Genomic DNA, 26198 nt, shown 5'->3' on the forward strand with positions numbered 1-26198 from the left:
ACAGTGCGGCACTCCCTCAGCACTGATCCTCAGACAGTGTGGCACTCCCTCAGTACTGACTCTCTGACAGTGCGGCATTCCCTCAGTATTGACTCTCAGACAGTGTAACACTCCCTCAGTACTGACCCTCTGATAGTGTGGCACTCCCTCAGTACTGACTCTCTGACAGTGCTGCACTCCCTCAGTACTGACCTTCCGACAGTGTGGCACTCCCTCAGTGCTGACCCTCTGACAGTACGGCACTCCCTCAGTACTGACCCTCTGACAGTGCAGCGTTCCCTCAGCACTGACCCTCCGACAGTGCAGCACACCCTCAGTACTGACCCTTTGACAGTGCTGCATTCCCTCAGTACTGACCTTCCGACAGTGCGGCACTCCCTCAGTGCTGACCCTCTGACAGTGCGGCACTCCCTCTACACTGATCCTCTGACAGTGCGGCACTCCCTCAGCACTGACCCTCTGACAGTGCGGCACTCCCTCAGCACTGATCCTCTGACAGTGCGGCACTCCCTCTGCACTGACCCTCTGACAGTGCGGCACTCCCTCTGCACTGACCCTCTGACAGTGCGGCACTCCCTCTGCACTGACCCTCTGACAGTGCGGCACTCCCTCTGCACTGACCCTCTGACAGTGCGGCACTCCCTCAGCACTGACCCTCTGACAGTGCGGCACTCCCTCTGCACTGACCCTGACAGTGCGGCACTCCCTCAGTACTAACCATCTAACGAACCGTCTGGTTTCTCTCCCCTCTGGCTCCTTGTGTTTGAATTTATTCTGTGAAGATTGTGAGCTGCCTGAAGCTGTCATTACTAGTGATGCCCAGTGTGTGGCACTGCTTACCCAGTGCTGAAAATCACACAACATCAGGTTATCGTCCAACAGGTTTATTTGGGAATATAGTGCAAGCCTTTGGAGAGCGTCTCCTTCGTCAGGTAGTTAGTGCGATGGGATCATCAAACACAGAATTTATACGAACCTGCCTTACTAGCTACCTGATGAAGAAGCAGCGTTTCAAAAGCTAGTGCTTCCAAATAAACCTGTTGGCCTATAACCTGGTGTTCTGTGATATTTAATTTTATCCACCCCATTCCAACACTGGCAACTCCACAATATAACCCTGAGCTGAGTTAGGAATGTGGAAATGCCTCTTTCTCTCCGTGCTTATCTCTATCTCTCTCTGTCTCTGTCTCTGTCTCTGTCTCTGTCTCTGTCTCTGCCTCTCTCTCTCTCTGTCCCTCTGTCTCTGTCTCTGTCTCTGTCTCTCTCTCTCTCTGTCTCTGTCTCTGTCTCTGTCTCTGCCTCTCTCTCTCTCTCTGTCCCTCTGTCTCTGTCTCTCTCTCTCTCTGTCTCTGTCTCTGTCTCTGTCTCTGTCTCTATCTCTCTCTCTCTCTGACCCTCTCTCTCTGTCTCTGCCTCTGTCTCTGTCTCTATCTCTCTCTGTCTCTGTCTCTGTCTCTCTCTCTGTCTCTGTCCCTCTATCTCTCTTTCTTTCTCCTTTTCTTAAACTGTCTCTCTCTGTCCCTGTCTCTATCCCTCTCTATCTCTATCTGTGTCCCTCACTCTGTCTCTGTCCTTCTGACCTTTATTGGTCAGAGTATTGAGTACAGGAGTTGGGAGGTCATGTTGCGGCTGTACAGGACATTGGTTAGGCCACTGTTGGAATATTGCATGCAATTCTGGTCTCCTTCCTATCGGAAAGATGTTGTGAAACTTGAAAGGATTCAGAAAAGATTTACCAGGATGTTGCCAGGGTTGGAGGATTTGAGCTACAGGGAGAGGCTGAACAGGCTGGGTCTGTTTTCTCTGGAGCGTCGGAGGCTGAGGGGTGACCTTATAGAGGTTTACAAAATTATGAGGGGCATGGAGAGGATAAATAGACAAAGTCTTTTCCCTGGGGTGGGGGAGTCCAGAACTAGAGGGCATAGGTTTAGGATGAGAGGGGAAAGATATAAAAGAGACCGAAGGGGCAACTTTTTCACACAGAGCGGGTACGTGTATGGAACGAGCTACCAGAGAAAGTGGTGGAGGCTGGTACAATTGCAACATTTAAGAGGCATTTGGATGGGTATATGAATAGGAAGGGTTTGGAGGGATATGGGCCGGGTGCTGGCAAGTGGGACTAGATTGGGTTGGGACATCTGGTCAGCATGGACGGGTTGGACTGAAGGGTCTGTTTCCATGCTGTACATCTCTATGATCTCTCTATGACTCTCTTTCTATCTGTGTCCCTTGCTTTGTCTCTGTTCTTCTCTCTCTCTCTCTCTCTCTCTGTGTCTGTCCCTCTCTCTTTCTGTGTTTCACTTCCTCCATCTTCATTCTGGCATTCTTTCCTCCTAAGCATTTCTTCTCTCCTCATGGCTGTCCCCATCTCCGTTGTTCACAATCTTTGACATAATATTTAACAATTTCCTGTTTATTATTGAGTTGTTTCATCTGGGCCCCTCCCCTCTGTGATATTTTATAAAATTCCAAGTTTGTCATTTGTGAACCGTCCTCGTGTCACACTCACCCCTGGGTTCTATTGGCCGGTATCCCATTGATTGATCACAACAGGGTTCCATTTGAGTTGATCACTACATCCTTCTTCACTTCCAGAGTTTTGTGGCAGCAACAGAATTCGTACCTTCATTGGGAGATTACAGAATATCCACTCGCTGTCACTCACAGGAGATAATCCATGTTCAACTAGGTTTCTCCTGCCTGGGTGAACTGCTGAGTGAAAGCCAGTGTCAATAATTAGTTCAATATCAGTGTGTGTGTCAGTGTCATTATGTATGTGAGTGTCAGTGTGTGTGTTAGTCTCACTATGTATGTGAGTGTCAGTGTGTGTGATAGTCTCACTGTGTATGTCAGTGTCAGTGTGTGTGTTAGTCTCACTGTGTATGTGAGTGTCAGTGTGTGTGTTAGTCTTACTGTGTATGTCAGTGTCAGTGTGTGTGTTAGTCTCACTGTGTATGTGAGTGTCAGTGTGTGTGTTCGTGTCACTGAGTATGTGAGTGTCAGTGTGTGTGTTAGTGTCACTGTGTATGTGAGTGTCAGTATGTGGGTTAGTCTCACTGTGTATGTCAGTGTCAGTGTGTGTGTTAGTGTCACTGTGTATGTGAGTGTCAGTATGTGTGTTAGTCTCACTGTGTGTGAGTGTCAGTGTGTGTGTTAGTGTCGCTGTGTATGTGAGCGTCAGTGTGTGTGATAGTGTCAGTGTGTGTGTTAGTGTCACTATGTATGTGAGTGTCAGTGTGTGTGTTAGTGTCGCTGTGTATGTGTGTGTCAGTGTGTGTGTTAGTGTCACTATCTATGTGAGTGTGTGTGTTCGTGTCACTATATATTTGAGTGTCAGTGTGGGTGTCAGTGCCACTATGTATGTGAGTGTCAGTGTGTGTGTTAGTCTCACTGTGTATGTGAGTGTCAGTGTGTGTGTGTTAGTGTCATTATGTATGTGAGTGTCAGTGTGTGTGTGTTAGTCTCACTGTGTATGTGTGTGTCAGTGTGTGTGTTAGTCTCACTGTGTATGTGAGTATCAGTGTGTGTGTTAGTCTCACTGTGTGTGTTAGTGTCACTATGTATATGAGTGTCAGTGTGTGTGTTAGTGTCGCCGTGTATGTGTGTGTCAGTGTGTGTGTTAGTGTCACTATCTATGTGAGTGTGTGTGTTAGTGTCACTGTGAGTGAGTGTCAGTGTGTGTGTTAGTGTCACTATGTATGTGTGTGTCAGTGTGTGTGTTACTGTGTGTGTTAGTCTCAATACGTATGTGAGTGTCAGTGTGTGTGTTAGTCTCACTGTGTTTGTGGTGTGTCAGTGTATGTTAGAGTCACTATGTATGTGAGTGTCAATGTGTCTGTTAGTGTCACTGTGTGTGTGTGTCAGTGCCACTATGTATGTGAGTGTCAGTGTGTGTATTACTGTCGCTGTGTATGTGAGTGTCAGTGTGTGTGTTAGTGTCACTCTGTATGTGTGAGTCATAGAACATAGAACATAGAACATAGAAGAATACAGCGCAGTACAGGCCCTTCGGCCCTCGATGTTGCGCCGATCCAAGCCCACCCAACCTATACTAACCCACTATCCTCCATATACCTATCCAATGCCCGCTTAAATGCCCATAAAGAGGGAGAGTCCACCACTGCTACTGGCAGGGCATTCCATGAACTTACGACTCGCTGAGTGAAGAACCTACCCCTAACTTCAGTCCTATATCTACCCCCCCTTAATTTAAAGCTATGCCCCCTTGTAATACCCGACTCCATACGCGGGAAAAGGTTCACACTGTCAACCCTATCTAACCCCCTAATCATCTTGTACACCTCAATCAAGTCACCCCTAAACCTTCTTTTCTCTAATGAAAACAGCCCCAAGTGTCTCAGTCTTTCCTCATACGATCTTCCTTCCATACCAGGCAACATCCTGGTAAACCTCCTCTGCACCCGTTCCAGTGCCTCCACATCCTTCCTATAGTATGGCGACCAAAACTGCACACAATATTCCAGATGCGGCCGCACCAGAGTCTTATACAACTGCATCATGACCTCAGGACTCCGGAACTCAATTCCTCTACCAATAAAAGCCAGTACGCCATATGCCTTCCTCACCGCACTATTTACCTGGGTGGCAACTTTCAGAGATCTGTGTACATGGACACCAAGATCCCTCTGCTCATCCACACTACCAAGTATCCGACCATTAGCCCAGTACCCCATCTTTTTGTTATTCTTCCCAAAGTGAATCACCTCACACTTAGCTACATTGAATTCCATTTGCCACCTTTCTGCCCAGCTCTGCAGCTTCTCTATATCCTGCTGTAACCTGCCACATCCTTCCTCACTGTCAACAACTCCTCCGACTTTCGTATCATCCGCAAACTTGCTCACCCAACCTTCTAACCCCTCTTCCAGGTCATTTATAAAAATGACAAACAGCAATGGTCCCAAAACAGATCCTTGCGGAACACCGCTAGTGACGGCACTCCATGAAGAAACTTTGCCATCAACTACTACCCTCTGTCTTCTTCCATCCAGCCAATTCCTAATCCAAACCTCCAACTCACCCTCAATGCCATATCTCCGTATTTCCTGCAGTAGCCTACCATGGGGAACCTTATCAAACGCCTTACTAAAATCCATATATACCACATCTACCGCTTTCCCCTCATCAACCTCCTTCGTCACCTTTTCAAAGAATTCAATAAGGTTTGTGAGGCACGACCTGCCCTTCACAAAACCATGCTGACTATCCTTGATCACATTATTCCTATCCAGATGTGCATAAATCCTATCCCTTACAATTCTCTCTAAGACTTTGCCCACAACAAAAGTGAGACTCACCGGCCTATAGTTACTAGGGTTATCCCTACTCCCCTTTTTGAACAAGGGAACCACATTTGCTATCCTCCAGTCTTCTGGCACTACTCCTGTAGACAAAGAGGACATAAAAATCAAGGCCAATGGCTCTGCAATCTCCTCCCTTGCTTCCCAGAGAATCCTAGGATAAATGCCATCAGGCCCAGGGGACTTATCTATTTTCACCTTTTCCAGGATTTCCAACACCTCTACATACCTCAAAGCCATCCATTCTACTTATTTGTGACTCAGTATTCACATCGACGACAATGCCCTGTTCCTGAGTAAATACTGAAGAAAAGTATTCATTCAGTGTCTCCCCAATCTCTTCCGCCTCCACACGCAACTTCCCACTACTATCCTTGACTGGACCTATTCCTACCCTAGTCATTCTTTTATTCCTAACATACCTATAGAAAGCCTTAGGGTTTTCCCTTATCCTACCGACTAAGGACCTTTCATGTCCCCTCCTTGCTGCTCTTAGCTCTCTCTTCAGCTCCTTCCTGGCTACCCTATAACTCTCAATCGCCCCAATTGAACCTTCACGTCTCATCTTGAGATAGGCCGCCCTCTTCCATTTAACAAGGGATTCCAATTCCTTATTAAACCACGGCTCCCTCGCACGACCCTTTCCTCCCTGCCTGACAGGTACATAATTATCAAGGACACTCAATAGTTGCTCCTTGAACAAGCTCCACATATCATTTACACTCTTGCCTTGGAGTCTACTTTTCCAAGCCACACATCCTAAGTCATGCCTCACCGCATCATAATTTCCCTGACCCCAGCTATAACTCTTGCCCTGTAGTACACACTTATCCCTCTCCATCACGAGAGTAAAAATCACCGAATTATGGTCACTATCCCCAAAGTGCTCACCTACTTCTAATTCTAACACCTGGCCTGGTTCGTTACCCAGAACCAAATCCAGTATGGCCTCACCTCTTGTTGGCCTGTCTACATATTGTGTCAGGAAACTCTCCTGCACACATTGAACAAACACTGACCCATCTAACGAACTTGAGCTATAGCTTTCCCAATCAATATCAGGAAAGTTAAAGTCCCCTATAACAACCACCCTATTACTGTCACTCATCTCCTGAGTCAGTGTTTGTGTTAGTCTCACTGTATATGTGAGTGTCACTGTGTGTGTGAATGTCATTGCGTGTGTTAGTGTCACTATGTATGTGATTGTGAGTGTGTGTTCATGTCACTGTGTATGTGTCAGTGTGTGTGTTAGTGTCACTGTGTATGTGAGTGTCAGTGTGTGTGTTAGTCACACTGAGTATGCGAGTGTCAGTTTGTGTTAGTGTCACTGTGGATGTGAGTGTCAGTGTGTGTGTTATTCACACTGTGTATGCGAGTGTCAGTTTGTGTTAGTGTCACTGTGTATGTGAGTGTCAGTGTGTGTGTTAGTGTCGCTGTGTCTGTGAGTGTCAGTGTGTGTGTTAGTGTCACTGTGTATGTGAGCGTCAGTGTGTGTGTGTTAGTCTCACTGCGTATGTGAGTGTCAGTGCGTGTGTTCATGTCACTGTGTGTGAGTGTCAGTGTGTGTGTTAGTCTCACTGTGTATGTGAGTGTCAGTGTGTGTGTTAGTGTCACTGTGTATGTGAGTGTCAGTGTGTGTGTTCGTGTCACTGTGTATGTGTGTGTCAGTGTGTGTTAGTCACTCTGTGTATATGAGTGTCAGTGTGTGTGTTAGTGTCACTGTGTGTGAGTGTCATTGTGTGTGTTAGTGTCACTGTGTATGTGAGTGTCAGTGTGTGTGTTCGTGTCACTGTGTATGTGATTGTGAGTGTGTGTTCATTTCACTGTGTATATGTCAGTGTGTGTTCGTGTCACTATATATTTGAGTGTCAGTGTGGGTGTTACTCTCACTATGTATGTGAGTGTCAGTGTGTGTGTTAGTGTCACTGTGTACGTGTGTGACAGTGTGTGTATTAGTGTCACTGTGTATGTGAGTGTCAGTGTGTGTTAGTGTCACTGTGTATGTGTGTTAGTGTGTGTGTTAGTCTCACTGTGTAAGTGAGTGTCAGTGTTTGTGTTAGTGTCACTGTGTATGTGTCAGTGTGTGTGTTAGTGTCACTGTGTGTGTGAATGTCACAGTGTGTTAGTGTCACTGTGTTTGTGTCAGTGTGTGTGTAAGTGTCACTGTGTATGTGAGTGTCAGTGTGTGTGTTAGTCTCACTGTGTGTGTGAGTGTCAGTGTGTGTGTTAGTGTCACTGTGTAGTGTGTGTCAGTGTGTGTGTTAGTCTCACTGTGTATGTGAGTGTCAGTGTGTGCGTTAGCCTCACTGTGTATGTGAGTGTCAGTGTGTGTGTTAGTGTCACTGTGCCTGTGTGTGTCTGTGTGTGTGTTAGTCTCACTGTGTATGTGAGTGTCAGTGTGTGTGTGCGTGTCACTGTGTATGTGTATGTCAGTGTGTGTATTAGTCTCACTGTGTATGTGTGTCAGTGTGTGTGTTAGCCTCACTGTGTATGTGAGTGTCAGTGTGTGTGTTAGTGTCACTGTGTGTGTGAGTGTCAGTGTGTGCGTTAGTGTCACTGTGCATGAGTGTCAGTGTGTGTGTTAGTCTCACTGTGTATGTGAGTGTCAGTGTGTGTGTTAGCCTCACTGTGTATGTGAGTGTCACTGTGTGTGTTAGTGTCACTGTGTACGTGTGTGTCAGTGTGTGTGTTAGTGTCATTGTGTATATGAGTATTAGCGTGTGTGCTAATGCCACTGTATGTGTGAGTGTGTGTGTGTGTTAGTGTCACTGTGTATGTGAGTGTCAGTGTGTGTTAGTGTCACTGTGTATGTGTGTTAGTGTGTGTTAGTCTCACTGTGTATGTCAGTGTCAGTGTGTGTGTTCGTGTCACTGTGTATGTGTCAGTGTGTGTGTTAGTGTCACTGTGTATGTGAGTGTCACTGTGTGATAATGTCACTGTGTATGTGTCAGTGTGTGTGTTAGTGTCACTGAGTATGTGGGCGTCAGTGTGTGTGTTAGTGTCGCTGTGTATGTGAGCGTCAGTGTGTGTGTTAGTCCCACTGTGTATGTGTGTGTCAGTGTGTGTGTTCGTTTCGCTGTGTATGTGAGTGTCAATGTGTGTGTTAGTGTCACTGTGTATGTGAGTGTCAGTGTGTGTGTTCGTGTCACTGTGTATGTGATTGTGAGTGTGTGTTCATGTCACTATTTATGTGTCAGTGTGTGTGAGTTAGTGTCACTGTGTATCTGAGTGTTAGTGTGTGTTTGTTTGTCTCACTGTGTCTGCGAGTGTCAGTGTGTGTTTGTGTCACCGTGTATGTGAGTGTCAATGTGTGTGTTAATCTCACTGTGTATGTGAGTGTCAGTGTGTGTGCTCGTGTCACTGTGTATGTGAGTGTCAGTGTGTGTTAGTCTCACTGTGTATGTGAGTGTCAGTGTGTGTGTGCGCATGTCACTGTGTATGTGTGTGTCAGTGTGTGTGTTAGCCTCACTGTGTATTTGAGTGTCAGTGTCTGTGTTAGTGTCACTGAGTATGTGGGCGTCAGTGTGTGTGTTAGTGTCGCTGCGTATGTGAGCGTCAGTGTGTGTGTTAGTCTCACTGTGTATGTGTGTGTCAGTGTGTATGTTAGTCTCACTGTGTATGTGAGTGTCAGTGTGTGTGTTAGTCTCAGAGTGTATGTGAGTGTCAGTGTATGTGTGTTAGTGTCACTGTGTATGTGAGTGCCAGTGTGTGTTAGTTTCACTGTGTTTGTGAGTGTTAGTTTGCGTGTCAGTGTCACTGTGTATGTGAGTGTCAGTGATTGTGTTAGTGTCGCTGTGTATGTGTGTGTCTATGTGTGTGTTAGTCTCACTGTGTACGTGAGTGTCAGTGTCTGTGTTAGTTTTGCTGGGTATGTGAGTGTCAATGTGTGTGTTAGTGTCACTGTGCATAAGTGTCAGTGTGTGTGTTAGTCTCACTGTGTATGTGAGTGTCAGGGTGTGTGTGCGTGTCACTGTGTATGTGTGTGTCAGTGTGTGTATTAGTCTCACTGTGTATGTGTGTCAGTGTGTGTGTTAGCCTCACTGTGTTTGTGAGTGTCAGTGTGTGTGTTAGTGTCACTGTGTGTGTGAGTGTCAGTGTGTGCGTTAGTGTCACTGTGCATAAGTGTCAGTGTGTGTGTTAGTCTTACTGTGTGTGAGTGTCAGTGTGTGTGTTCGTGTCACTGTGTATGTGAGTGTCAGTGTGTGTATTAGTCTCACGGTGTATGTGAGTGTCAGTGTGTGTTAGTGTCTGTGTATGTGAGTGTCAGGGTGTGTTAGTGTCACTGTGTATGTGAATGTCAGTGTTTGTTAGTGTCACTGTGTATGTGAGTGCCAGTGTGTGTTAGTTTCACTGTGTATGTGTGTGTCAGTGTGTGTGTCAGTGTCACTGTGTATGTGAGTGTCAGTGATTGTGTTAGTGTCGCTGTGTATGTGTGTGTCAGTGTGTGTGTTAGTCTCACTGTGTACGTGAGTGTCAGTGTGTGTGTTAGTTTCGCTGTGTATGTGAGTGTCAATGTGTGTGTTAGTGTCACTGTGTATGTGAGTGTCAGTGTGTGTGTTCGTGTCACTGTGTATGTGATTGTGAGTGTGTGTTCATGTCACTGTTTATGTGTCAGTGTGTGTGTGTTAGTGTCACTGTGTATCTGAGTGTCAGTGTGTGTTTGTTTGTCTCACTGTGTCTACGAGAGTCAGTGTGTGTTTGTGTCACCGTGTATGTGAGTGTCAGTGTGTGTGTTAATCTCACTGTGTATGTGAGTGTCAGTGTGTGTGCTCGTGTCACTGTGTATGTGAGTGTCAGTGTGTGTTAGTCTCACTGTGTATGTGAGTGTCAGTGTGTGTGTGCGCGTGTCACTGTGTATGTGTGTGTCAATGTGTGTGTTAGTCTCACTGTGTATTTGAGTGTCAGTGTCTGTGTTAGTGTCACTGAGTATGTGGGCGTCAGTGTGTGTGTTAGTGTCGCTGTGTATGTGAGCGTCAGTGTGTTTTAGTCTCACTGCGTATGTGTGTGTCAGTGTGTATGTTAGTCTCACTGTGTATGTGAGTGTCAGTGTGTGTGTTAGTCTCAGTGTGTATGTGAGTGTCAGTGTGTGTGTGTTAGTGTCACTGTGTATGTGAGTGCCAGTGTGTGTTAGTTTCACTGTGTTTGTGAGTGTTAGTTTGCGTGTCAGTGTCACTGTGTATGTGAGTGTCAGTGATTGTGTTAGTCTCACTGTGTACGTGAGTGTCAGTGTCTGTGTTAGTTTTGCTGGGTATGTGAGTGTCAATGTGTGTGTTAGTGTCACTATGTATGTGAGTGTCAGTGTGTGTGTTCGTGTCACTGTGTATGTGATTGTGAGTGTGTGTTCATGTCACTGTGTATGTGTCAGTGTGTGTGTTAGTGTCACTATATATTTGAGTGTCAGTGTGTGTGTTAGTGTCACTGTGTATGTGAGCGTTAGTGTGTGTGCTAATGCCACTGTATGTGTGAGTGTGTGTGTGTGTTAGTGTCACTGTGTATGTGAGTGTCAGTGTGTGTTAGTGTCACTGTGTATGTGTGTTAGTGTGTGTTAGTGTCACTGTGTATGTGAGTGTCACTGTGTGTTAATGTCACTGTGTATGTGTCAGTGTGTGTGTTACTGTAACTGTGTATGTGAGTGTCAGTGTGTGTGTTAGTATCACTGTGTATGTGAGTGTCAGTGTGTGTGTTAGTGTCACTGTGTATGTGTTAGCCTCACTGTGTATGTGAGTATCAGTGTGTGTTAGTGTCACTGTGTCTGTGTGTGTTAGTGTGTGTGTTAGTCTCACTGTGTATGTGAGTGTCAGTGTGTGTGTTCGTGTCACTGTGTATGTGATTGTGAGTGTGTGTTCATTTCACAGTGTATATGTCAGTGCGTGTTCGTGTCACTATATATTTGAGTGTCAGTGTGTGTGTTAGTGTCACTGTGTATGTGAGTGTCAGTGTGTGTGTTAGTGTCACTGTGTACGTGTGTGACAGTGTGTGTGTTAGTGTCACTGTGTATGTGAGTGTCAGTGTGTGTTAGTGTCACTGTGTATGTGTGTTAGTGTGTGTGTTAGTCTCACTGTGTAAGTTAGTGTCAGTGTGTGTGTTAGTGTCACTGTGTATGTGTCAGTGTGTGTGTTAGTGTCACTGTGTGTGTGAATGTCACAGTGTGTGTCACTGTGTTTGTGTCAGTGTGTGTGAGTGTCACTGTGTATGTGAGTGTCAGTGTGTGTGTTAGTCTCACTGTGTGTGTGAGTGTCAGTGTGTGTGTTAGTCTCACTGTGTATGTGAGTGTCAGTGTGTGTGTTAGCCTCACTATGTATGTGAGTGTCAGTGTGTGTGTTAGTGTCACTGTGTCTGTGTGTGTGTTAGTCTCACTGTGTATGTGAGTGACAGTGTGTGTGTGCGTGTCACTGTGTATTTGTGTGTCAGTGTGTGTATTAGTCTCACTGTGTATGTGTGTCAGTGTGTGTGTTAGCCTCACTGTGCATGTGAGTGTCAGTGTGTGTGTTAGTGTCACTGTGTGTGTGAGTGTCAGTGTGTGCGTTAGTGTCACTGTGCATGAGTGTCAGTGTGTGTGTTAGTCTCACTGTGTATGTGAGTGTCAGTGTGTGTGTTAGCCTCACTGTGTATGTGAGTGTCAGTGTGTGTGTTAGTGTCACTGTGTACGTGTGTGACAGTGTGTGTGTTAGTGTCACTGTGTATGTGAGTGTCAGTGTGTGTTAGTGTCACTGTGTATGTGTGTAAGTGTGTGTGTTAGTCTCACTGTGTAAGTGAGTGTCAGTGTGTGTGTTAGTGTCACTGTGTATGTGTCAGTGTTTGTGTTAGTGTCACTGTGTGTGTGAATGTTACTGTGTGTTAGTGTCACTGTGTTTGTGTCAGTGTGTGTGTGTCACTGTGTGTGTGAGTGTCAGTGTGTGTGTTAGTCTCACTGTGTGTGTGAGTGTCAGCGTGTGTGTTAGTCTCACTGTGTGTGTGAGTGTCAGTGTGTGTGTTAGTGTCACTGTGTAGTGTGTGTCAGAGTGTGTGTTAGTCTCACTGTGTATGTGAGTGTCAATGTGTGTGTTAGCCTCACTGTGTATGTGAGTGTCAGTGTGTGTGTTAGTGTCACTGTGTCTGTGTGTGTCTATGTGTGTTAGTCTCACTGTGTATGTGAGTGTCAGTGTATGTGTGCGTGTCACTGTGTATGTGTGTGTCAGTGTGTGTATTAGTCTCACTGTGTATGTGAGTGTCAGTGTGTGTGTTAGTGTCACTGTGTAGTGTGTGTCAGAGTGTGTGTTAGTCTCACTGTGTATGTGAGTGTCAATGTGTGTGTTAGCCTCACTGTGTATGTGAGTGTCAGTGTGTGTGTTAGTGTCACTGTGTCTGTGTGTGTCTGTGTGTGTTAGTCTCACTGTGTATGTGAGTGTCAGTGTATGTGTGCGTGTCACTGTGTATGTGTGTGTCAGTGTGTGTGTTAGCCTCACTGTGTATGTGAGTGTCAGTGTGTGTGTTAGCGTCACTGTGTGTGTGAGTGTCAGTGTGTGCGTTAGTGTTACTGTGCATGAGTGTCAGTGTGTGTGTTAGTGTCACTCTATATGTGTGAGTCAGTGTGTGTTAGCCTCACTGTGTATGTGATTGTCAGTGTGTGTGTTAGTCTCACTGTGGATGTGAGTGTCAGTGTGTGTGTGTTAGTGTCACTGTGTATGTGAGTGCCAGTGTGTGTTAGTTTCACTGTGTTTGTGAGTGTCAGTTTGCGTGTCAGTGTCACTGTGTATGTGAGTGTCAGTGATTGTGTTAGTGTCGCTGTGTATGTGTGTGTCAGTGTGTGTGTTTGTCTCACTGTGTACGTGAGTGTCAGTGTCTGTGTTAGTTTCGCTGGGTATCTGAGTGTCTATGTGTGTGTTAGTGTCACTATGTATGTGAGTGTCAGTGTGTGTGTTCGTGTCACTGTGTATGTGATTGTGAGTGTGTGTTCATGTCACTGTGTATGTGTGTGTCAGTGTGTATGTTAGTCTCACTGTGTATGTGAGTGTCAGTGTGTGTGTTAGTCTCAGTGTGTATGTGAGTGTCAGTGTGTGTGTGTTAGTGTCACTGTGTATGTGAGTGCCAGTGTGTGTTAGTTTCACTGTGTTTGTGAGTGTTAGTTTGCGTGTCAGTGTCACTGTGTATGTGAGTGTCAGTGATTGTGTTAGTGTCGCTGTGTATGTGTGTGTCCATGTGTGTGTTAGTCTCACTGTGTACGTGAGTGTCAGTGTCTGTGTTAGTTTTGCTGGGTATGTGAGTGTCAATGTGTGTGTTAGTGTCACTATGTATGTGAGTGTCAGTGTGTGTGTTCGTGTCACTGTGTATGTGATTGTGAGTGTGTGTTCATGTCACTGTGTATGTGTCAGTGTGTGTGTTAGTGTCACTATATATTTGAGTGTCAGTGTGTGTGTTAGTGTCACTGTGTATGTGAGCGTTAGTGTGTGTGCTAATGCCACTGTATGTGTGAGTGTGTGTGTGTGTTAGTGTCACTGTGTATGTGAGTGTCAGTGTGTGTTAGTGTCACTGTGTATGTGAGTGCCAGTGTGTTTTAGTTTCACTGTGTTTGTGAGTGTTAGTTTGCGTGTCAGTGTCACTGTGTATGTGAGTGTCAGTGATTGTGTTAGTGTCGCTGTGTATGTGTGTGTCTATGTGTGTGTTAGTGTGTGTGTTAGTCTCACTGTGTATGTGAGTGTCAGTGTGTGTGTTAGTGTCACTGTGTATGTGTTAGCCTCACTGTGTATGTGAGTGTCAGTGTGTGTTAGTGTCACTGTGTCTGTGTGTGTTAGTGTGTGTGTTAGTCTCACTGTGTATGTGAGTGTCAGTGTGTGTGTTCGTGTCACTGTGTATGTGATTGTGAGTGTGTGTTCATTTCACAGTGTATATGTCAGTGCGTGTTCGTGTCACTATATATTTGAGTGTCAGTGTGTGTGTTAGTGTCACTGTGTATGTGAGTGTCAGTGTGTGTGTTAGTGTCACTGTGTACGTGTGTGACAGTGTGTGTGTTAGTGTCACTGTGTATGTGAGTGTCAGTGTGTGTTAGTGTCACTGTGTATGTGTGTTAGTGTGTGTGTTAGTCTCACTGTGTAAGTGAGTGTCAGTGTGTGTGTTAGTGTCACTGTGTATGTGTCAGTGTGTGTTAGTGTCACTGTGTGTGTGTCAGTGTGTGTGAGTGTCACTGTGTATGTGAGTATCAGTGTGTGTGTTAGTCTCACTGTGTGTGTGAGTGTCAGTGTGTGTGTTAGTCTCACTGTGTATGTGAGTGTCAGTGTGTGTGTTAGCCTCACTATGTATGTGAGTGTCAGTGTGTGTGTTAGTGTCACTGTGTCTGTGTGTGTGTTAGTCTCACTGTGTATGTGAGTGACAGTGTGTGTGTGCGTGTCACTGTGTATTTGTGTGTCAGTGTGTGTATTAGTCTCACTGTGTATGTGTGTCAGTGTGTGTGTTAGCCTCACTGTGCATGTGAGTGTCAGTGTGTGTGTTAGTGTCACTGTGTGTGTGAGTGTCAGTGTGTGCGTTAGTGTCACTGTGCATGAGTGTCAGTGTGTGTGTTAGTCTCACTGTGTATGTGAGTGTCAGTGTGTGTGTTAGCCTCACTGTGTATGTGAGTGTCAGTGTGTGTGTTAGTGTCACTGTGTACGTGTGTGACAGTGTGTGTGTTAGTGTCACTGTGTATGTGAGTGTCAGTGTGTGTTAGTGTCACTGTGTATGTGTGTAAGTGTGTGTGTTAGTCTCACTGTGTAAGTGAGTGTCAGTGTGTGTGTTAGTGTCACTGTGTATGTGTCAGTGTTTGTGTTAGTGTCACTGTGTGTGTGAATGTTACTGTGTGTTAGTGTCACTGTGTTTGTGTCAGTGTGTGTGTGTCACTGTGTGTGTGAGTGTCAGTGTGTGTGTTAGTCTCACTGTGTGTGTGAGTGTCAGCGTGTGTGTTAGTCTCACTGTGTGTGTGAGTGTCAGTGTGTGTGTTAGTGTCACTGTGTAGTGTGTGTCAGAGTGTGTGTTAGTCTCACTGTGTATGTGAGTGTCAATGTGTGTGTTAGCCTCACTGTGTATGTGAGTGTCAGTGTGTGTGTTAGTGTCACTGTGTCTGTGTGTGTCTGTGTGTGTTAGTCTCACTGTGTATGTGAGTGTCAGTGTATGTGTGCGTGTCACTGTGTATGTGTGTGTCAGTGTGTGTATTAGTCTCACTGTGTATGTGTGTCAGTGTGTGTGTTAGCCTCACTGTGTATGTGAGTGTCAGTGTGTGTGTTAGCGTCACTGTGTGTGTGAGTGTCAGTGTGTGTGTGTTAGTGTCACTGTGTATGTGAGTGCCAGTGTGTGTTAGTTTCACTGTGTTTGTGAGTGTCAGTTTGCGTGTCAGTGTCACTGTGTATGTGAGTGTCAGTGATTGTGTTAGTGTCGCTGTGTATGTGTGTGTCAGTGTGTGTGTTTGTCTCACTGTGTACGTGAGTGTCAGTGTCTGTGTTAGTTTCGCTGGGTATCTGAGTGTCTATGTGTGTGTTAGTGTCACTGTGTATGTGAGTGCCAGTGTGTGTTAGTTTCACTGTGTTTGTGAGTGTTAGTTTGCGTGTCAGTGTCACTGTGTATGTGAGTGTCAGTGATTGTGTTAGTGTCGCTGTGTATGTGTGTGTCTATGTGTGTGTTAGTGTGTGTGTTAGTCTCACTGTGTATGTGAGTGTCAGTGTGTGTGTTAGTGTCACTGTGTGTGTGTTAGCCTCACTGTGTATGTGAGTGTCAGTGTGTGTTAGTGTCACTGTGTCTGTGTGTGTTAGTGTGTGTGTTAGTCTCACTGTGTATGTGAGTGTCAGTGTGTGTGTTCGTGTCACTGTGTATGTGATTGTGAGTGTGTGTTCATTTCACTGTGTATATGTCAGTGTGTGTTCGTGTCACTATATATTTGAGTGTCAGTGTGGGTGTTACTCTCACTGTGTATGTGAGTGTCAGTGTGTGTGTTAGTGTCACTGTGTACGTGTGTGACAGGGTGTGTGTTAGTGTCACTGTGTGTTAGTGTCACTGTGTGTGTGTGTTAGTGTGTGTGTTAGTCTCACTGTGTAAGTGAGTGTCAGTGTGTGTGTTAGTGTCACTGTGTATGTGTCAGTGTGTGTGTTAGTGTCACTGTGCGTGTGAATGTCACAGTGTGTTAGTGTCACTGTGTTTGTGTCAGTGTGTGTGTGAGTGTCACTGTGTATGTGAGTGTCAGTGTGTGTGTTAGTCTCACTGTGTATGTGAGTGTCAGTGTGTGTGTTAGCCTCACTGTGTATGTGAGTGTCAGTGTGTGTGTTAGTCTCACTGTGTATGTGAGTGTCAGTGTGTGTGTTAGCCTCACTATGTATGTGAGTGTCAGTGTGTGTGTTAGTGTCACTGTGTCTGTGTGTGTCTGTGTGTGTGTTAGTCTCACTGTGTATGTGAGTGACAGTGTGTGTGTGCGTGTCACTGTGTATGTGTGTGTCAGTGTGTGTATTAGTCTCACTGTGTATGTGTGTCAGTGTGTGTGTTAGCCTCACTGTGCATGTGAGTGTCAGTGTGTGTGTTAGTGTCACTGTGTGTGTGAGTGTCAGTGTGTGCGTTAGTGTCACTGTGCATGAGTGTCAGTGTGTGTGTTAGTCTCACTGTGTATGTGAGTGTCAGTGTGTGTGTTAGCCACACTGTGTATGTGAGTGTCAGTGTGTGTTAGTGTCACTGTGTATGTGTGTTAGTGTGTGTGTTAGTCTCACTGTGTAAGTGTGTGTCAGTGTGTGTGTTAGTGTCACTGTGTATGTGTCAGTGTTTGTGTTAGTGTCACTGTGTGTGTGAATGTCACTGTGTGTTAGTGTCACTGTGTTTGTGTCAGTGTGTGTGTGTCACTGTGTATGTGAGTGTCAGTGTGTGTGTTAGTCTCACTGTGTATGTGAGTGTCTGTGTGTTTGTTAGTGTCACTGTGTATGTGATTGTCACTGTGTGTTAATGTCACTGTGTATGTGTCAGTGTGTGTGTTAGTGTAACTGTGTATGTGAGTGTCAGTGTGTGTTAGTGTCACTGTGTATGTGTGATGTGTGTGTGTTAGTCTCACTGTGTAAGTGAGTGTCAGTGTGTGTGTTAGTGTCACTGTGTATGTGTCAGTGCTTGTGTTAGTGTCACTGTGTGTGTGCGTGTCACTGTGTATGTGTGTGTCAGTGTGTGTATTAGTTTCACTGTGTATGTGTGTCAGTGTGTGTGTTAGCCTCACTGTGTATGTGAGTGTCAGTGTGTGTGTGTTAGTGTCACTGTGTGTGTGAGTGTCAGTGTGTGCGTTAGTGTCACTGTGCATGAGTGTCAGTGTGTGTGTTAGTCTCACTGTGTCTGTGAGTGTCAGTGTGTGTGTTAGTCTCACTGTGTATGTGAGTGCCAGTGTGTGTTAGTTTCACTGTGTTTGTGAGTGTCAGTTTGCGTGTCAGTGTCACTGTGTATGTGAGTGTCAGTGATTGTGTTAGTGTCGCTGTGTGTGTGAGTGTCAGTGTGTGCGTTAGTGTCACTGTGCATGAGTGTCAGTGTGTGTGTTAGTCTCACTGTGTCTGTGAGTGTCAGTGTGTGTTAGCCTCACTGTGTATGTGAGTGTCAGTGTGTGTGTTAGTCTCACTGTGTCTGTGAGTGTCAGTGTGTGTTAGCCTCACTGTGTATGTGAGTGTCAGTGTGTGTGTGTGTTAGTGTCACTGTGTATGTGAGTGCCAGTGTGTGTTAGTTTCACTGTGTTTGTGAGTGTCAGTTTGCGTGTCAGTGTCACTGTGTATGTGAGTGTCAGTGATTGTGTTAGTGTCGCTGTGTATGTGTGTGTCAGTGTGTGTGTTTGTCTCACTGTGTATGTGAGTGTCTGTGTGTGTGTTAGTGTTGCTGGGTATGTGAGTGTCAATGTGTGTGTTAGTGTCACTGTGTATGTGAGTGTCAGTGTGTGTGTTCGTGTCACTGTGTATGTGATTGTGAGTGTGTGTTCATTTCACTGTGTATATGTCAGTGTGTGTTCGTGTCACTATATATTTGAGTGTCAGTGTGTGTGTTAGTCTCACTGTGTGTGTGAGTGTCAGTGTGTGTGTTAGTGTCACTGTGTACGTGTGTGACAGGGTGTGTGTTAGTGTCACTGTGTATGTGATTGTGAGTGTGTGTTCATTTCACTGTGTATATGTCAGTGTGTGTTCGTGTCACTATATATTTGAGTGTCAGTGTGTGTGTTAGTCTCACTGTGTGTGTGAGTGTCAGTGTGTGTGTTAGTGTCACTGTGTACGTGTGTGACAGGGTGTGTGTTAGTGTCACTGTGTATGTGAGTGTCAGTGTGTGTTAGTGTCACTGTGTATGTGTGTTAGTGTGTGTGTTAGTCTCACTGTGTAAGTGAGTGTCAGTGTGTGTGTTAGTGTCACTGTGTATGTGTCAGTGTGTGTGTTAGTGTCACTGTGTGTGTGAATGTCACAGTGTGTTAGTGTCACTGTGTTTGTGTCAGTGTGTGTGTGAGTGTCACTGTGTATGGGAGTGTCAGTGTGTGTGTTCGTGTCACTGTGTATGTGTCAGTGTGTGTGTTAGTGTCACTGTGTATGTGATTGTCACTGTGTGTTAATGTCACTGTGAATGTGTCAGTGTGTGTGTTAGTGTAACTGTGTATGTGAGTGTCAGTGTGTGTGTTAGTCTCACTGTGTATGTGAGTGTTAGTGTGTGTGCTAATGCCACTGTATGTGTGAGTGTGTGTGTGTGTTAGTGTCACTGTGTATGTGAGTGTCAGTGTGTGTGTTCGTGTCACTGTGTATGTGATTGTGAGTGTGTGTTCATTTCACTGTGTATATGTCAGTGTGTGTTCGTGTCACTATATATTTGAGTGTCAGTGTGTGTGTTAGTCTCACTGTGTGTGTGAGTGTCAGTGTGTGTGTTAGTGTCACAGTGTACGTGTGTGACAGGGTGTGTGTTAGTGTCACTCTGTATGTGAGTGTCAGTGTGTGTTAGTGTCACTGTGTATGTGTGTTAGTGTGTGTGTTAGTCTCACTGTGTAAGTGAGTGTCAGTGTGTGTGTTAGTGTCAATGTGTATGTGTCAGTGTGTGTGTTAGTGTAACTGTGTGTGTGAATGTCACAGTGTGTTAGTGTCACTGTGTTTGTGTCAGTGTGTGTGTGAGTGTCACTGTGTATGTGAGTGTCAGTGTGTGTGTTAGTCTCACTGTGTATGTGAGTGCCAGTGTGTGTGTTAGTGTCACTGTGTCTGTGTGTGTCTGTGTGTGTGTTAGTCTCACTGTGTATGTGAGTGACAGTGTGTGTGTGCGTGTCACTGTGTATGTGAGTGTCAGTGATTGTGTTAGTGTCGCTGTGTATGTGTGTGTCTATGTGTGTGTTAGTCTCACTGTGTACGTGAGTGTCAGTGTCTGTGTTAGTTTTGCTGGGTATGTGAGTGTCAATGTGTGTGTTAGTGTCACTATGTATGTGAGTGTCAGTGTGTGTGTTCGTGTCACTGTGTATGTGATTGTGAGTGTGTGTTCATGTCACTGTGTATGTGTCAGTGTGTGTGTTAGTGTCACTATATATTTGAGTGTCAGTGTGTGTGTTAGTGTCACTGTGTATGTGAGCGTTAGTGTGTGTGCTAATGCCACTGTATGTGTGAGTGTGTGTGTGTGTTAGTGTCACTGTGTATGTGAGTGTCAGTGTGTGTTAGTGTCACTGTGTAAGTGTGTTAGTGTGTGTTAGTGTCACTGTGTATGTGAGTGTCACTGTGTGTTAATGTCACTGTGTATGTGTCAGTGTGTGTGTTACTGTAACTGTGTATGTGAGTGTCAGTGTGTGTGTTAGTCTCACTGTGTATGTGAGTGTCAGTGTGTGTGTTAGTGTCACTGTGTGTGTGTTAGCCTCACTGTGTATGTGAGTGTCAGTGTGTGTTAGTGTCACTGTGTCTGTGTGTGTTAGTGTGTGTGTTAGTCTCACTGTGTATGTGAGTGTCAGTGTGTGTGTTCGTGTCACTGTGTATGTGATTGTGAGTGTGTGTTCATTTCACTGTGTATATGTCAGTGTGTGTTCGTGTCACTATATATTTGAGTGTCAGTGTGGGTGTTACTCTCACTGTGTATGTGAGTGTCAGTGTGTGTGTTAGTGTCACTGTGTACGTGTGTGACAGGGTGTGTGTTAGTGTCACTGTGTATGTGAGTGTCAGTGTGTGTTAGTGTCACTGTGTGTGTGTGTTTGTGTGTGTGCTAGTCTCACTGTGTAAGTGAGTGTCAGTGTGTGTGTTAGTGTCACTGTGTATGTGTCAGTGTGTGTGTTAGTGTCACTGTGCATGTGAATGTCACAGTGTGTTAGTGTCACTGTGTTTGTGTCAGTGTGTGTGTGAGTGTCACTGTGTATGTGAGTGTCAGTGTGTGTGTTAGTCTCACTGTGTATGTGAGTGTCAGTGTGTGTGTTAGCCTCACTGTGTATGTGAGTGTCAGTGTGTGTGTTAGTCTCACTGTGTATGTGAGTGTCAGTGTGTGTGTTAGCCTCACTATGTATGTGAGTGTCAGTGTGTGTGTTAGTGTCACTGTGTCTGTGTGTGTCTGTGTGTGTGTTAGTCTCACTGTGTATGTGAGTGACAGTGTGTGTGTGCGTGTCACTGTGTATGTGTGTGTCAGTGTGTGTATTAGTCTCACTGTGTATGTGTGTCAGTGTGTGTGTTAGCCTCACTGTGCATGTGAGTGTCAGTGTGTGTGTTAGTGTCACTGTGTGTGTGAGTGTCAGTGTGTGCGTTAGTGTCACTGTGCATGAGTGTCAGTGTGTGTGTTAGTCTCACTGTGTATGTGAGTGTCAGTGTGTGTGTTAGCCACACTGTGTATGTGAGTGTCAGTGTGTGTTAGTGTCACTGTGTATGTGTGTTAGTGTGTGTGTTAGTCTCACTGTGTAAGTGTGTGTCAGTGTGTGTGTTAGTGTCACTGTGTATGTGTCAGTGTTTGTGTTAGTGTCACTGTGTGTGTGAATGTCACTGTGTGTTAGTGTCACTGTGTTTGTGTCAGTGTGTGTGTCACTGTGTATGTGAGTGTCAGTGTGTGTGTTAGTCTCACTGTGTATGTGAGTGTCTGTGTGTTTGTTAGTGTCACTGTGTATGTGATTGTCACTGTGTGTTAATGTCACTGTGTATGTGTCAGTGTGTGTGTTAGTGTAACTGTGTATGTGAGTGTCAGTGTGTGTTAGTGTCACTGTGTATGTGTGATGTGTGTGTGTTAGTCTCACTGTGTAAGTGAGTGTCAGTGTGTGTGTTAGTGTCACTGTGTATGTGTCAGTGCTTGTGTTAGTGTCACTGTGTGTGTGCGTGTCACTGTGTATGTGTGTGTCAGTGTGTGTATTAGTTTCACTGTGTATGTGTGTCAGTGTGTGTGTTAGCCTCACTGTGTATGTGAGTGTCAGTGTGTGTGTGTTAGTGTCACTGTGTGTGTGAGTGTCAGTGTGTGCGTTAGTGTCACTGTGCATGAGTGTCAGTGTGTGTGTTAGTCTCACTGTGTCTGTGAGTGTCAGTGTGTGTTAGCCTCACTGTGTATGTGAGTGTCAGTGTGTGTGTTAGTCTCACTGTGTATGTGAGTGTCAGTGTGTGTGTGTGTTAGTGTCACTGTGTATGTGAGTGCCAGTGTGTGTTAGTTTCACTGTGTTTGTGAGTGTCAGTTTGCGTGTCAGTGTCACTGTGTATGTGAGTGTCAGTGATTGTGTTAGTGTCGCTGTGTATGTGTGTGTCAGTGTGTGTGTTTGTCTCACTGTGTATGTGAGTGTCTGTGTGTGTGTTAGTGTTGCTGGGTATGTGAGTGTCAATGTGTGTGTTAGTGTCACTGTGTATGTGAGTGTCAGTGTGTGTGTTCGTGTCACTGTGTATGTGATTGTGAGTGTGTGTTCATTTCACTGTGTATATGTCAGTGTGTGTTCGTGTCACTATATATTTGAGTGTCAGTGTGTGTGTTAGTCTCACTGTGTGTGTGAGTGTCAGTGTGTGTGTTAGTGTCACTGTGTACGTGTGTGACAGGGTGTGTGTTAGTGTCACTGTGTATGTGATTGTGAGTGTGTGTTCATTTCACTGTGTATATGTCAGTGTGTGTTCGTGTCACTATATATTTGAGTGTCAGTGTGTGTGTTAGTCTCACTGTGTGTGTGAGTGTCAGTGTGTGTGTTAGTGTCACTGTGTACGTGTGTGACAGGGTGTGTGTTAGTGTCACTGTGTATGTGAGTGTCAGTGTGTGTTAGTGTCACTGTGTATGTGTGTTAGTGTGTGTGTTAGTCTCACTGTGTAAGTGAGTGTCAGTGTGTGTGTTAGTGTCACTGTGTATGTGTCAGTGTGTGTGTTAGTGTCACTGTGTGTGTGAATGTCACAGTGTGTTAGTGTCACTGTGTTTGTGTCAGTGTGTGTGTGAGTGTCACTGTGTATGGGAGTGTCAGTGTGTGTGTTCGTGTCACTGTGTATGTGTCAGTGTGTGTGTTAGTGTCACTGTGTATGTGATTGTCACTGTGTGTTAATGTCACTGTGAATGTGTCAGTGTGTGTGTTAGTGTAACTGTGTATGTGAGTGTCAGTGTGTGTGTTAGTCTCACTGTGTATGTGAGTGTTAGTGTGTGTGCTAATGCCACTGTATGTGTGAGTGTGTGTGTGTGTTAGTGTCACTGTGTATGTGAGTGTCAGTGTGTGTGTTAGTCTCACTGTGTATGTGAGTGTTAGTGTGTGTGCTAATGCCACTGTATGTGTGAGTGTGTGTGTGTGTTAGTGTCACTGTGTATGTGAGTGTCAGTGTGTGTGTTCGTGTCACTGTGTATGTGATTGTGAGTGTGTGTTCATTTCACTGTGTATATGTCAGTGTGTGTTCGTGTCACTATATATTTGAGTGTCAGTGTGTGTGTTAGTCTCACTGTGTGTGTGAGTGTCAGTGTGTGTGTTAGTGTCACAGTGTACGTGTGTGACAGGGTGTGTGTTAGTGTCACTCTGTATGTGAGTGTCAGTGTGTGTTAGTGTCACTGTGTATGTGTGTTAGTGTGTGTGTTAGTCTCACTGTGTAAGTGAGTGTCAGTGTGTGTGTTAGTGTCACTGTGTATGTGTCAGTGTGTGTGTTAGTGTCACTGTGTGTGTGTCAGTGTGTGTGTTAGTGTAACTGTGTGTGTGAATGTCACAGTGTGTTAGTGTCACTGTGTTTGTGTCAGTGTGTGTGTGAGTGTCACTGTGTATGTGAGTGTCAGTGTGTGTGTTAGTCTCACTGTGTATGTGAGTGTCAGTGTGTGTGTTAGCCTCACTATGTATGTGAGTGCCAGTGTGTGTGTTAGTGTCACTGTGTCTGTGTGTGTCTGTGCTAGTCTCACTGTGTATGTGAGTGACAGTGTGTGTGTGCGTGTCACTGTGTATGTGTGTGTCAGTGTGTGTATTAGTCTCATTGTGTATGTGTGTCAGTGTGTGTGTTAGCCTCACTGTGTATGTGAGTGTCAGTGTGTCTGTGTGTGTGATTGTCAGTGTGTGTGTTAGTGTCACTGTGTATGTGTCAGTGTGTGTGTTAGTGTCACTGTGTGTGTGAATGTCACAGTGTGTTAGTGTCACTGTGTTTATGTCAGTGTGTGTGTGAGTGTCACTGTGTATGTGAGTGTCAGTGTGTGTTAGTCTCACTGTGTATGTGAGTGTCAGTGTGTGTGTTAGCCTCACTATGTATGTGAGTGTCAGTGTGTGTGTTAGTGTCACTGTGTCTGTGTGTGTCTGTGTGTGTGTTAGTCTCACTGTGTATGTGAGTGACAGTGTGTGTGTGCGTGTCACTGTGTATGTGATTGTCACTGTGTGTTAATGTCACTGTGAATGTGTCAGTGTGTGTGTTAGTGTAACTGTGTATGTGAGTGTCAGTGTGTGTGTTAGTCTCACTGTGTATGTGAGTGTTAGTGTGTGTGCTAATGCCACTGTATGTGTGAGTGTGTGTGTGTGTTAGTGTCACTGTGTATGTGAGTGTCAGTGTGTGTGTTAGTCTCACTGTGTATGTGAGTGTTAGTGTGTGTGCTAATGCCACTGTATGTGTGAGTGTGTGTGTGTGTTAGTGTCACTGTGTATGTGAGTGTCAGTGTGTGTGTTCGTGTCACTGTGTATGTGATTGTGAGTGTGTGTTCATTTCACTGTGTATATGTCAGTGTGTGTTCGTGTCACTATATATTTGAGTGTCAGTGTGTGTGTTAGTCTCACTGTGTGTGTGAGTGTCAGTGTGTGTGTTAGTGTCACAGTGTACGTGTGTGACAGGGTGTGTGTTAGTGTCACTCTGTATGTGAGTGTCAGTGTGTGTTAGTGTCACTGTGTATGTGTGTTAGTGTGTGTGTTAGTCTCACTGTGTAAGTGAGTGTCAGTGTGTGTGTTAGTGTCACTGTGTATGTGTCAGTGTGTGTGTTAGTGTCACTGTGTGTGTGTCAGTGTGTGTGTTAGTGTAACTGTGTGTGTGAATGTCACAGTGTGTTAGTGTCACTGTGTTTGTGTCAGTGTGTGTGTGAGTGTCACTGTGTATGTGAGTGTCAGTGTGTGTGTTAGTCTCACTGTGTATGTGAGTGTCAGTGTGTGTGTTAGCCTCACTATGTATGTGAGTGCCAGTGTGTGTGTTAGTGTCACTGTGTCTGTGTGTGTCTGTGTGTGTGTTAGTCTCACTGTGTATGTGAGTGACAGTGTGTGTGTGCGTGTCACTGTGTATGTGTGTGTCAGTGTGTGTATTAGTCTCATTGTGTATGTGTGTCAGTGTGTGTGTTAGCCTCACTGTGTATGTGAGTGTCAGTGTGTGTGTGTTAGTGTGTCTGTGTGTGTGATTGTCAGTGTGTGTGTTAGTGTCACTGTGTATGTGTCAGTGTGTGTGTTAGTGTCACTGTGTGTGTGAATGTCACAGTGTGTTAGTGTCACTGTGTTTATGTCAGTGTGTGTGTGAGTGTCACTGTGTATGTGAGTGTCAGTGTGTGTTAGTCTCACTGTGTATGTGAGTGTCAGTGTGTGTGTTAGCCTCACTATGTATGTGAGTGTCAGTGTGTGTGTTAGTGTCACTGTGTCTGTGTGTGTCTGTGTGTGTGTTAGTCTCACTGTGTATGTGAGTGACAGTGTGTGTGTGCGTGTCACTGTGTATGTGTGTATCAGTGTGTGTATTAGTCTCATTGTGTATGTGTGTCAGTGTGTGTGTTAGCCTCACTGTGCATGTGAGTGTCAGTGTGTGTGTTAGTGTCACTGTGTGTGTGAGTGTCAGTGTGTGCTTTAGTGTCACTGTGCATAAGTGTCAGTGTGTGCGTTAGTATCACTGTGTATGTGAGTGTCAGTGTGTGTGTTAGCCTCACTGTGTATGTGAGTGTCATTGTGTGTGTTAGTGTCAATGTGTACGTGTGTGACAGTGTGTGTGTTAGTTTCACTGTGTATGTGAGTGTCAGTGTGTGTTAGTGTCACTGTGTATGTGTGTTAGTGTGTGTGTTAGTCTCACTGTGTAAGTGAGTGTCAGTGTGTGTGTTAGTGTCACTGTGTATGTGTCAGTGTTTGTGTTAGTGTCACTGTGTGTGAATGTCACTGTGTGTTAGTGTCACTGTGTTTGTGTCAGTGTGTGTGTCTCACTGTGTGTGTGAGTGTCAGTGTGTGTGTTAGTCTCACTGTGTGTGTGAGTGTCAGTGTGTGTGTTAGTGTCACTGTGTAGTGTGTGTCAGAGTGTGTGTTAGTCTCACTGTGTATGTGAGTGTCAGTGTGTGTGTTAGTGTCACTGTGTCTGTGTGTGTCTGTGTGTGTGTTAGTCTCACTGTGTATGTGAGTGTCAGTGTGTGTTAGTGTCACTGTGTATGTGTGTTAGTGTGTGTGTTAGTCTCACTGTGTAAGTGTGTGTCAGTGTGTATGTGTCAGTGTTTGTGTTAGTGTCACTGTGTGTGTGAATGTCACTGTGTTAGTGTCACTGTGTTTGTGTCAGTGTGTGTGTGTTAGTGTAACTGTGTATGTGAGTG

At 45.2% G+C, this 26198-nt stretch overlaps 1 long non-coding RNA gene across 2 annotated transcripts in view; it reads right to left on the reverse strand.

Annotated features, from left to right (window-relative positions):
• The window catches only part of LOC148149683 (uncharacterized), a 127515-nt gene that overhangs the window by 4908 nt on the left and 96409 nt on the right, over positions 1-26198 (reverse strand). Inside the window, exon 2 of one of the 2 annotated variants that reach the window (XR_015757562.1) lies at positions 2510-2709. This is a non-coding gene — a long non-coding RNA (uncharacterized LOC148149683). Of the gene's footprint in view, positions 1-2509; positions 2713-26198 lie in introns of both variants that reach the window. The other variant, XR_015757563.1, reaches the window with a different exon arrangement.

The sequence above is a fragment of the Chiloscyllium plagiosum genome, unplaced genomic scaffold (genome assembly GCF_037043375.1).
Source record: "Chiloscyllium plagiosum isolate Xiang-an unplaced genomic scaffold, Cpla_swu_hap1 HiC_scaffold_7, whole genome shotgun sequence".
NCBI lineage: Eukaryota > Metazoa > Chordata > Chondrichthyes > Orectolobiformes > Hemiscylliidae > Chiloscyllium > Chiloscyllium plagiosum.